The sequence below is a fragment of the Odocoileus virginianus genome, chromosome 21, assembly GCF_023699985.2.
Source record: "Odocoileus virginianus isolate 20LAN1187 ecotype Illinois chromosome 21, Ovbor_1.2, whole genome shotgun sequence".
Lineage (NCBI taxonomy): Eukaryota > Metazoa > Chordata > Mammalia > Artiodactyla > Cervidae > Odocoileus > Odocoileus virginianus.
In genome coordinates this window covers 45297495-45310487 of record NC_069694.1, presented here as the reverse complement: position 1 = coordinate 45310487, position 12993 = coordinate 45297495, and the positions used below count along the sequence as shown (strand labels likewise).

General features: G+C 39.5%; 1 long non-coding RNA gene across 2 annotated transcripts in view; it reads left to right on the top strand.

Annotated features, from left to right (window-relative positions):
• The window catches only part of LOC139030237 (uncharacterized), a 297763-nt gene that overhangs the window by 56678 nt on the left and 228092 nt on the right, over window positions 1-12993 (top strand). For both annotated transcript variants that reach the window (XR_011482535.1, XR_011482534.1), the window contains exon 2: window positions 7405-7512. This is a non-coding gene — a long non-coding RNA (uncharacterized lncRNA). The remainder of the gene's footprint in view (window positions 1-7404; window positions 7513-12993) is intronic.

The following is a 12993-nucleotide window of genomic DNA, read 5'->3' as shown; positions in this document are numbered from 1 at the left end:
TGTGTAAGGAAAGAGATGACACCAAACGCAAGAGAAGACAAGAAGAAAAACAGAGTTCACCGTGTTTACATGGCATATATACTTATCTAAAGGCTTCTAAGTGACTTTTTGTTGAAAGTGACTTATTATGACATCCAGTTCTATCAATGAGAACTTTTCTCAAGATTTGCTGCTGCTAATGTCTTTCTAAAAGGGCTACTCTTGACATGCAGAAAATACATCGATGCATCTAATGACAGAAACAAAAGCTTAAAGTGATGGGGAAGCAGTGTGAGGAAGAATGAAAGCGCCATGAAGGTAAGGACTATGATTGTAAATTTCCAGGTCTCAGGAAGAAGATTGGCACATAGCAGGTACTATATATTAAATATTTCCTAAAGAATGGACGGATTGATGGATGGATAATGGGTGGATAAATGGATGAATGAATGGAGATATGAATAAATTGAATAAAGATATTAAAATTGCAATTGTGAAATTTAGGCCAAAAATCTTCATTTGGAATTTGTAAGTGATAGAAATATGACTCCTGCTCTCTAGTTAACAATTTACCCATCTTGTAAAGAATATGATTGGAAATTTAAGGTGATTCCTATATCCAAAGTAAGCTATTTTGATAATAATGATGATTTTTAATTTTTTGATCCTTATATTCATTCATGGTTCATCTCTGAACTGATACTTTGGGGATCTATTTTTAATCATAACAATATTAACTCTAACTTACATATTAATTAGATACCTAACTTTGTAATCCTACAAGGTGAGATTCACTGTGTGTCTCATACAGAGGAGGAAACTCAGGTTTAGATAGGTCAATATTTTGCTCATGGTCATAGAGGAAGCATGGTAGAGCTGAGATTCTAAGTGAGATCTGTCTAATTCTGATTCCCATGATTTTGTTATCTGCTATTCTATATAGCTTACTTTGTAAGAGTGTTTTGTGTATGTGTATGTGTATAAAAGGTCTGTTACTTGAGAATACATGCAAATTTGCTTCCTTACAGTGAGGCTGGTCATCGGTGTTGCTAGGCTGGACACAGGATTAGGACTGGGAAGTTCCACCTGGCATGAAAGGAAGCAGGGATAAATATCCTATGTCAGTGTGTTCAGGAGTCAACTATAAGGCAAGAGGACAGAAGATGGGGCACAAGGAGCCAAGAACACTGGACATTTGGGAGGGACTGAGGAGGAGGACAGTTTGAAGTCCTGGACGAATGGGCAGAAATTAGGGAATTTCTCAGAATAGAAAGGGTCAGAACAACAGCAAGCAGGGGAACAGAGCACAAAGGTGTGTCGGTAGCCCTTAATCACGGAAGCACATCCCTCCCGCGTGGGAGTTTTTACCATTACAAACAGAGGGAACAAATTCTGGATTGCAGGGCTAGGCACAGCATGAAGAAGCAGAATTGGCAGCTGTGGGCTAGGGGGATGGGGGATCAGCAGCAGCTGCTGGTGAGCAGCTCCTGACACCTTAGCATGCCGTCTTGGCTCTCGAGGGTTTTCCCTATCTGTTCAGTACCTCTTGCAAGGGGAAATTGGCTCGGCAGCCTATATCGTAGCCTCCCAGCTGGAAGAGTGCAATTATGGATTGCTGGAGTCCACCACGGCTGACAGGTTCTTTCTTTTTTTCCCCCTGTCAGGAAAAAGTGACTCATAGCAATCGTATATTGGTGTCATATATGACTCTCTCCTCTCTGCTTCTCTGACCCTTCCCCCACACACTTAGTTACCACTGATGTAAATCTCCTTTTTTATTTCTACATTGCAAGTTGTTGGCATTTGCAAGACACTGTGGTAGGTGGAGGATATGAAAAGATGAATGAGATATTATTCCTGCCTTTCAGGCATTCACAATCTATATAAAAGAGAAGTATATAAACCAATAATCACGGCTAACAGGTATAGAGTACTGTAATGAGGTATGATTACTTATAACAGGCAGATGCTATTATATTTATTATACATATTAACTTGTTTAATCCTCAAGACCACCCCCATGAAGTAGGAGTTGTCTTCTTACTTTGCAGTTGATGAACCTGAGGCATGAAGGTGCTAAATCAATCACTCAAGGTAACTCAACTAATAAGACTCAGAAGCAGGATTTAAAACCACGCAGTAAGGCTACAAAGCATGCTTTTTAAAGATAATGTTTTTCCGTGCGCTCACAAAGAAAAAATGACTGAATACACTTACGTTGTTGTTAAGTCCCTAAGTTGTGTCCAACTCTTTCGTGACTTCATGGACTGTAGTCCGCCAGGCTCCTCTGTCCATGATGTGTCCCAGGCTGGAGTGGGTTGCCATTTCCTTCTCCAGGGGATTTTCCTGACCCAGGGACTGGACTCACATCTTTTGCATTGTCAGGCGGATTCTATACCACTGAGCCACTAGGGAAGCCAGTTACTAGGGCAAGGATCGAGACACGCCAAAGAGGCAAGAGGATCACAGAAAATGCGCAGATTTTCAAGTGAGTGGGGTTCTATCAACTGTCCTATGATTTTGGGTCTCCATTTATGCATGGAGAGAAAAACATCTACCTTCAGATATTTTTGTAGAGATAAGAAAACTACTGCAGTGTTGGCACAGATTAAGTACCTAATAAATGATGCTTGCAATTGTGTTGTGACTGTGGTTGCTTTTTGTCATCAGTGTGATAACATATGTAAGTATTGTGGGTACAAAACAGAAATGGCCAATTTTGTCTTAGTGAGCAGGAAGATGTTGAAAGGAAGGTACTGTGAGGCTTCCCAAAACAGGGTGGCATTTGAGCTGCATCTAGAAAGACTGGCAGAAGTTTTCTAGGCAGATAAAGGGAAGAAAAATATTCTAATCAGAGGGAACAACTTGTGCATACATGTCTGGGAAATATCCAGTTTGAGTGTGGACGATTTGGAGGGGTGGAGGGGTACTAGGAGAATGGCAGTAGTGGAAACAAATCATGAAAGGCAATCGTGAAAGGCCTTGCAATTCTTTGAATTTAGCCTTGAACACAAAAAATACTGAAGGTTATACGGTAACTCAGTAGTTTTCTGGATCCTTCTAGTTTTTTAATAGAGTATTGTCCTTCCTTCTTTGTAAATATTTTAGAACACATTTATACCACTCCAGAACACAGACACACACTGTTCTAGAGCTGATCCAACTGAACCCCAATTTTACCCTAGAGTTAACGTGTTTTTCCTAATTCTGTCTATAGTGCATAGGCAAATCAACTAAGGTGAAAAGGGGAATGATGAAGAATAAATGAGGCAGAAATAGTCCCTTTAGTTACTTGTTGGAACTGTTGCCTTTATTGACCACCTAATTTTGACCCACACATAAACTATCAAAATTGCTCCCGGATTGGATAAGAACCCATTTTTTGGTTGTTGTTAAAATTAATTATTTTCTGAGAAAGGTGAGTAACCTATATGTAGACGACTAGACTCTTGTTCATATAACTATTGCACAGAATTGTTTGACATCTTGTGATATCTATATTTCTGAGATTAAACAAGACAAAACAAAAGCATATACAAAATAAATGCCAATGACATATTAGTTTTGAAACAGTTCCTGAGTAAAATAAGCATATGAGTTTTTAACAAATGAAGAAGTGGAAAAACAAACTGCTGTTATTTGCTTTGGGCTCTAACAAAGGATCATCTCCATCACAGAGACCTTGCAGCCATGCCTAAAACCCAAGGCGGGAGACTCCATCTGCTCTCCTTGAGAAGATATTAATAGTATTGTCAAGACTGCCACTGGATAACTATTTGACTTTCAGGAGTTATTGCTCCTGTTACTGGTTCTTATTTTGTCACCTTTCTTTACTCATATGGCCCTGGAATAACTGAAATGATTACATAGTAAATAGTTGCTTAACTTGCTACAACTGCTTATTTACCATTCTGTCAGAGATCACATCATAGTTGTTTTAATGAAATACCAGATAATCTGGGTTACACAAAGGAATGCCAAGCCCTTTGAATGAATGGGGTTTACCATATAATTCCTTAGTGAAGAAAGTTATTACATACTGTCCCTCGTGCTTCCTTTTATTGGGTATGCAGACTACGAGATTAATCTTTTCTTAGAAGTTTAATAGCCTGACTTCTTAGTCATTTTTGTTGCCCACTTCATTTCAGATGTGTTTAATCCCATTTTCCTAAATTTGGATGTGTTGACAAACACCCAATTGTTTTCAATATTTAAATATTTGTCTCATCAGAACTTTATAGAACAGTGTTTTCCTCTCATTGTAAAATGAAAACTTAACATAGCTAGTCCTCAAATATTATATTAGTTTTTAAATGCCTTACATTATTACCAAAGTAAAATCTGTAAGATGTGACATTCTTTCTGAATATCATGTATGACTTGCTTTTCTTTCCATAGAATGACTCTTTAAAAAAATTATACCTATTATTTTCATCTGATTTTTAAGTAAAAGGTCATTTTCTCTCCATTCTTTCAAAATCATTTCTCTTGTCATTATGCATGCTAACAGCACTCTTCAATTTAGTATCATCTACAAATTTCATTAACATATTGTTTACTCCCAGTTCCAGGTGATTAATGTAGACATTAAACATGACTATACCTTCGTGACTTGGTTGGATATTCCTTTGACATAAAATAGCATTATTCATCATTATTCCTCATTTGTAGTTCTTCTATCCATTTTCCTTCTGGTGGCATTAGAATGTTCAATGCAACTTAATTTTAACTTTTAAGAGAATATCTAAGACTACTAAAATTAAATATGTTCTTCCTGCTGCATTTCTCACATTCATTAAAGATAATTCTGTAAAAATTATAGACAACCTCATTGACCTGTAAAATCTATAAATCCAGGTGATCTTTGAAACATGATGCATTCATCTTGGAGGAGTTTAAAGGTCTACACAGTTTTTCTAGGACTTAATAAATATTGCTGGTCTTCTTATATATTTCAATTTTAAACATTAGTTCCTAGGCAACTTAAGGCATACTTGTGTTTTTTGGTGATATGATTATGAACATACCTCAATAGAATTCAATTGGCTTTCCACTCCATTCTAATTTTACTTGCCTTCTAATTTGAATAATTGTGAGAAATATCTCTTCTAGTTGAGGCACATGGAAAGATGGATGTGTGTATTAGTTACTTTAAGAACATTTTTCCATAACAGAACAGATATTCACACAATAAATCTTTGCTGTTATTTTTTAGAAGTTGGTCTCCATTTTTAATGTTTGTCATGGAGTGGTAGTTGATTAGTGTTTTTTCAATATCCCCTGTGGTCCAGAGATTAAAATCATCTTGTCAAAGGCCACATAAAAATAATTTTGGCCATAAATTAATTATATAAAAATATATTATTTTAATGAAATAAATTATTTAATAGTAATTTAAATGGCAATGTCTCCAACATGGCAGCCACATAGTTCCTAACACATAACTTGAATCACATGATTATGAAGTAATTTCCATAACAATAAAATTTATTTTATTAATCAAATACTCTCATTTCATCATTTTTAATCATTACATCCAAAAAAGTTTGGCATTGTAGCAGTTATTTTCCTATGTCTTATTCCCCCTCTCCTAGCAAATCAGACTAACTAGTCATATAATTTCACCCTTTTTAGGGATGGGGAAGACTAAGACATTGTGGGTCAGTGAGAGCATAGGAGAAACTTGCTTGGGGCTCTGGGAGAGGAATCTCTTCTCAGGAATTCAGCAGCTTTTCTTTTCACTCCCTGACCTCTCCCCATCACCCCCTCCTATCCCCCATCTGAAGCCATGTGAATAGGCGCAAAGTCCAGATTACCACAGGCAGTAAACCTACCACAGTGGGGGAACCTGAGAGTGGAATCTGAACGTGGGCAGCCAAGTAGACAGAATCTGGTCCATGTGGCCTCCTGAACCATTGGAAAAACTCAGGACATTTCCTGAAGAACAGCACAGTTTTTTTTTTTTTTTAATTTTAATTGGAGGCTAATTACTTTACAATATTGTGGTGGTTTCTGCCATACATTCACATGAATCCACCATGGGTGTACATGTGTCCCCATCCTGACCCTCCCTCCCACCTCCCTCCCCATCCCGTCCCTCTGGGTCATCCCAGTGCACCAGCCCTGAGCGCCCTGTCTCAAGCATCCAACCTGGACTGGCGATCTGTTTCACATATGATAATATACATGTTTCAATGCTATTCTCTCAAATCATTCCACCCAGGCCTTCCTTCTCCCACAGAGTCCAAAAATCTGTGAAGAACAACAAAGTTAGCTCTGGGCTTGCTCATTTACAAACACACACACGCCCCTTCTCTATAAGTCTACCCCAAGACGATTTCTGTTACATAGAGCCAAAAGCATCCCAAGCAAGCATACCCTTTGTAATTCTGAATTTAGGAGATGTGAACATTTTTTTTATAGAATCTGGTTAGTATCGAGATCCTTGTTCATATTAGACATGAAAATTAAACTTTTCAATTTTATTTTTTCCTATTCCCACTATTATTGTACTTCATGTGTGACTTCATGAAGATATATTTAGGGCTCAGGATTTTTAGCATTTTTTCTGTATTCTTTCTTAAATACATTTATATTAAATGACCACCCTGACCAGGGAGCTAGCTACCTAAGGTAGTGGGTCTCCCATACCATGCTAGAGACAGAGACATTTGGATTATTGAAAATTCCTAATTGTGTCCTTACCAGTAGACACATTTATGTGCTTAGGAAATAAAAACCTTAAGAGGCAAAAATGTTAATGCCCATCATCAAATTTCTACTGAGTTTTCTTGTCCCTGTAGGCAGGCTTTAGTCTTCACTAGTTCCTGAGCTTCCTAGGTGGCTCAGCTGTAAAGAATCTGTCTGCAAAGCAGGAGATGCAGATTCTGTCCCTAGGTGGGGAAGATCCCCTGCAGGAGGAACTGGCAACCCACTCCGGTATTCCGGCTTGAATAATTCCATGGACAGAGGAGCTAGACAGACTACAGTCCATTGGGTCACAGAGCCAGACTGAGCAACTGATCACACACACGTTTTCAATAGACTGTATGGCAGTGAGCGTGTATGGGAATCACCAGGAGGGCTTGCTGGAACAAGGCAGCAAGGCGCCACCCCCCCAGTTTCTGATTGATAGGATAGGGGCGGGGCTGAGACTGCATTTCCTAATGGCTCCCCAGGTGATGCCTATACTGCAGCTCTGGGAAGCTCTCTTTGAGACCTGGGGCTTTACCAGCGTGCCTTGGGCCTCCCACTGTTTGCGGATTTTCACAGCTAGAGCCACTTAATTCACACGTGTTGATTCTGCCCCACGCAGGTAAGAAGGAATGCAGGCCTTTCATTGGTTCAGTAGGACGTAACTTTACGACGTAATTTAAGACGTACCTTTTCAGCGTATTTGACGTGAGTAACAGTTGAGTTTTTCAGCTCTTGCCCTTCATGCCTTCCTGGGTTCTTTGCTGGATGTGCTGTTTCGTCTGGGACTAGGACACCGACTTCCTTGCTCAGTTCCTTCTGGAAGCTGAAGATAAGCAGGTAAGTTCACTTCCCACATCTGAGAATTAATCTGGTTGCCTTCTGGACGTTTGTGACCCTACTCTCACCTTGGGCGGTGTTGGATTGCCTGTGCTGATTCTTTCATTGCTTGTTGTTTAGTTAGACTTTGAGTTTGCCTTTTCTGTGCCAGTAAGTCTAGTGTCCTTGGCCTGGAGTTCCCCAGACCTGGTTTCAAATACCCCAGGTTACCGTCTCTGCTTTTCAAGTGCAGATATTCAGTTGAACACCGCTGTTGTTGTTTCTACGACTGCTGCCCATCCTTTCCCTCTCGATTTCTGTATGGCATCTCAGACCCCTCAACCCGAGGTTCCATCTCCCTCATACTCTGAGACTCAGCGCTGGGTTAGTCTTTTTTTTTCTCTATAAATGATTACTTTTCAGGTAAGATCATGCACCTTGGCTGGAAGATTCTAGTGCCACCTACATGTGACTTCAATCTAAGTAAGTCAACTATGTTTGTTTTTCCTTCTTATTAATAAACCTGTGTTAAGAACGTCTATGGGCTTGCTGTGCAAAGTGTGGCCTGAGAATCAGTGGCTGTTAGCGTGTTAGGGAAGCTTTCAGAAATGCAGAGCCTCAGGCCCTACCTCAGATGTACTGACTTAGAATCTACAGTGTAACAAGAGCCACAGGTGATTTTCATGAACATTGTGAAAAACTAATGTATGGTGTTGCTAGCGCCTATAGGATGAAATGCTCCCACCTGTGACTATTTGTGATTCAGCCTTACCAATCGCTACTTTTCCTAACTTCCTTATCGCCACTGATAATTTTACAAACCTATGTTGGGTGAGTTTCCCACTGACAGTGTGAACTAGGACCGACAACCCAAGGTTCTGCAGGAATCCAGAGTGTCTCTGTGTACATCTCACATTTGTTATTTCTTGGTATATCTTTTGCACAAGTGCTTTTCAACTATGTGAACATATTTGGCCATGATCTGATGTGGACTTGGATGTCAGTCCTACATCCTGACAGTTTCAGGGTCCAGGGTGTATGTGTACCACTCAAGTTCAACAATAAATTTTAGGTGCTTAATGTAATGTTGGCCTATGGTAGGTGACCATTTAAACGTCTCTCAACAGCATTTGTTCTGCAGAAGGCATTGAAAATAGATCTGTCTGGGTGACCTAGCTCCACCCCAGAACTTCTGTGGTGGTGATGGGGACAGTAATACTGGTCTGGATAGTGACCAGTGACCAATTACCTTGTTGCCAGAAACTCATTCCTGAAGAAGCAGAACTTCAGCTAATAACTGAGTCCTCAAGTCAGGTCCCATCATTGAAGAGAGGGGGCTAATAAGACATACACAGGTGTCAGAGACTCAATCAAGACTGTCTATATTCAGAATAGGGTTACAGCCTGAAAAGGAGGAATCAGACACTTTAACCTAGAGACCCAGGTTGAGAGGTCCCTATTCATAAGCATTGACATAGAAAGAACATGGGTTCTAGCATCCAACTGGGTTTGTGTGATCTTGAGTAACTTTATCCTTAGATGGTCTTCCTAGGCAAATGAAAATGAATGCATGTCCAGGGTCTAATAGAGGACTTGGAGGACTCAAAATGCTTAATTAAGTGGCAGTGGCTGTTATGTTTGATATTGAAGGAATCATAACATGTGAGTCTGTGGACCTCAGAGCTGCTCCAGGTTCTTTGAATTCTAATCCGACTGGTTGGAGGGTTGAGTAGCTAGTTTAGTACCTTGTTCAGGATCTGAGCAGAAGGAAGCATGTGTGCTCATAGTACAAGTGGTAAGGCAGGTACATTGGAGGGCTATTTTGTTTTCCTTTTCTCTTTTGTTCTCTTGGATTTGATGACTGTATTTAGTGTTGTGTTTGGATTTCTTTTCCACTTTTGTGTGTATTATAGATTCTTGGTTTGCAGTTACCATGAGGCTTTGGTATAACAATCTATATTTTATGTATAGTACATGATATAAAGTGCATGGTATATAGATGTGATTGTTTAAAGTTGCTGGTCTCTTATTTTCAAATGTACTTTATCCTGCATTCATAATACCATATTTGTGTGTGGATGATTTCCTACCTTGACTGTATGTTGGCCTTTACCATGACCTTTCCCATTTTGTAATTTGTCTTGTAGTCTCCTTGTGTCTTTGGACACAGACTATCTTTTTTTTAGTAGATTGCAGTCTTTTATTGATGGTTATTCAGCAGTTATTTGTGATTTTGGTGTGCTTATGAGAGGAGGTAAGTTCAAGGTCCTTCTACTCTACCATGTTGCCCCTCCCTTCAAACTTTTCAATCTTAATGTGTTAATATATTCTGTACCACAAATGCCTAGTGAGGGGAGTTTTTGTAAGCAGCCCAAAGTCTGAGAGCTAGTAATGGCAGAATCAAGGTTCATGTCCAGGTGGTCTGACTCCAAAGCTTGTGCTTGCAACCACTACACTGCCCTGACTCCCAGCAGAATGAGAGAGGACACTTTAGGAATTAGGACAAATGTACTTATGATGGAGGAGGGCCAAAAACAGGTTGTGTCTGAAAAAATGAGGGTAAAGAATTTCAGAAGGAATAGAGTCATCATCAATGTGAAATAGAGCAGAAAAAATAAATATAAAAAGAAACTAAAGTTAGACTTTTATATGAATTGAATATTACTTATATGCTTTGAAAAGCCAGGTACTCTAGTATTTGCAGAAACAGCAGTCTTGGGTAGTGACTTAAATCATAAAAAAGGAGAGAGGAAAAGCAAAAGAATCACATAGTTAATTTCTAAGGTAACTACAACTGTTATTTTACCTGCATCACAGTCCCAATATGGAACCTTCTTCATCCCTAAATCTCTGTGTGTTCTCCAAAATAATATGTTCTCTTGAAACCTTCCTAAACTTCTCAGTATCTTTATATATGTCTGGGCAGTTAGAATACCCTGATACATGTTGGAAGGAATCTATAATTTTTTCCTGAACTGGAATCCAAATTTCCCTCAACAAAATGTTCCAGCAGAACTTTTTATTTTTTTAATACAAATGTGATTGGCCTTATCAGGAAAGGTTCTTAACTAACCATGTATTCGTTATAGTATGGACAAAGAGTTATGATAGGCAATCACATCAAGTGATAAACAGGTGGTGATGAGGCATTCAGGACAACTATATACCCAGAATTCCACAGGAAAAAAACAACAACTTAAGATTAGTCTGAGATAGAGACTACCTAGCAGGAATAACTGTGTCCAAAGAGGTCTAACTGATCTCGATAGAAATTCTGTCTGTCACTTGTCAGCCATGTGACCTTGGATATTTCCTTAACCGACCTGAGATTCAGGTTTCTTTTCAATAAAATGAGGGAAACAATACTTTGCAAATATTGTTATTGTGATAAGTCGCACATTACAGGACCTGACACATAGTCTGTGTGTAGTAAATGGTAGTATTGTACAAGGAGAAAGCGATGGCACCCCACTCCAGTACTCTTGCCTGGAAAATCCCATGGATGGAGGAGCCTGGTAGGGTCCATGGGGTTGCTAAGAGTTGGACACGACTCAGCGACTTCACTTTAACTTTTCACCTTCATGCATTTTTCATGCAACCCACTCCAGTGTTCTTGCCTGGAGAATCCCAGGGATGGGGGAGCCTGGTGGGCTGCCGTCTGTGGGGTAGCACAGGGTCGGACACGACTGAAGCATCTTGCAGCAGCAGAATTGTACATATTGATCTTACCCTGACATAACTCTGAAAGTTAGGGAAGGTTTTCTCATGACATGCAAAAACACAGTTTAAGAAACCAAATAACAGAAGTGGAGTTTGGGGGAGAATGGTTACGTGTATATGTATGGCTGACTCCCTTTGCTGTCTACCTGAAACTATCACAACATTGTTAATTAGCTACACCCCAAAATAAAATTTTTTTAAAAAAGTTTCATGTAGTAAATGAACATATCTATTTAAAAGCTTAAATTTGTAATACTTTGTATTTTTAGATTCAATTATAGATTTTGTGGTAGAATAAAACGGCTTTTGTTCTTTCTATAAGGAGAATAAGAGGAATTTTATTTTCTTCATTCTTGGAGGGTAGTTAAGATTTGTGTTCTGAGTCCATCTAAGCTTGGTAAGTGACTCAGGTTTTTTTGTTCAGTTTAAATTTTAGGACCTCTAAGTCGAAATTATCACATACTCAGATGGAAGTTTCCACGTTTTTTGTCGATTTGTTTTGGGTGGGTGTTTACCAATGAAAATAAAGTTTCACTGTTTAAAGAAAACAGGAAACCAAATAAAGTGATTTCATCAATGCTAACGCATTGAAATAAGAAAGACAAAGAAGTGGGAAAATGACTTCTCTGAAGAGACACTGAAAGGCATATCTTCTCGTGCTCTAAGACGTGACACTGAAATCCTGTCAGGGGCCAGGCAGACATTATATGTGATTAAAGCAGATGTGGGTCCTGGTTCTAGGCTGGTTTGCTTTCAGATACCTGTGCCTTCCCTTCCTTGCCCTGCTCTGTGTCAGAAGGATTTACCCCAGAGGGTGAATGTTTTCCCCAGGCCCCAAGTCAGCTAATTCCTGCTGGGTGAGGTCACAGTAGGAACCCAGAGGGCAAGGCGGCAGACGGTAAAGAATCCGCCAGCAATGTGGGAGATTGGGGTTCAATCCCTGGGTCAGGAAGATCCCCTGGAGAAGGAAATGGCGACCCACTCCAGTATTCTTGCCTGGAGAATCCCCATGAACAGAGGAGCCTGTTGGGCTACAGTCCCTGGGGTTGCAAATAGTCAGACACAACTCAGTGATTAACACAGCAACGACAACGGCCTCTCCAGGAACAGTGGCATCTGCTTCGGATTCCAGTACCTGGAGCAGTCACAGCCCTGGGCTTCTACAACACTGTCTCCTTTTCTCTCCAGCCACGTGGTAGAAGCAGCTTCTTGCTGTGTCAACCTCTGGTTTATTTCACAATCACTATGATTCTCTCTTCTGTGGAGCTGTGTTCATTAATTAATAACATCAGCTGTGTTATTAATACTAGTTCCCTGTGTTTGTTTTGCTTTCTGTATTACTGGTTAGACTGACTGATGAAATATGTAAGTTTAGACACAAGAATAGCTGACAAGATTGAAGGAATGGAATGGTGGGAACCTGTTGGTCACCAGCTCCTCACCTGTGGTCAATTCGTGAGCCTAGGAACTCGAACAGTGTGATCAAATTCTCCAAGTTTTCAAAAGAAGCTGAACATTCCAAGTTTTATGTAAAATCTGTTTAGAAAACATTGGCAACTAATTCCATGTCTTTAGCAACTGAAGGCCAAATTAAACATCTCTGCAGATCCCATATAGCTTGAAGTTTTGAAATGTATAACGTTCACTTATATAATAGTTATTACTTTTTTCTTAGTACAACATCTTCTGCTAAGTTTATATACAGAGGACCCATAGCTGTTTTAAGAAAAACTATTTCTCTACCACATTTCTTAAGGTAATGCTAGGTGCTCTAACAAATCA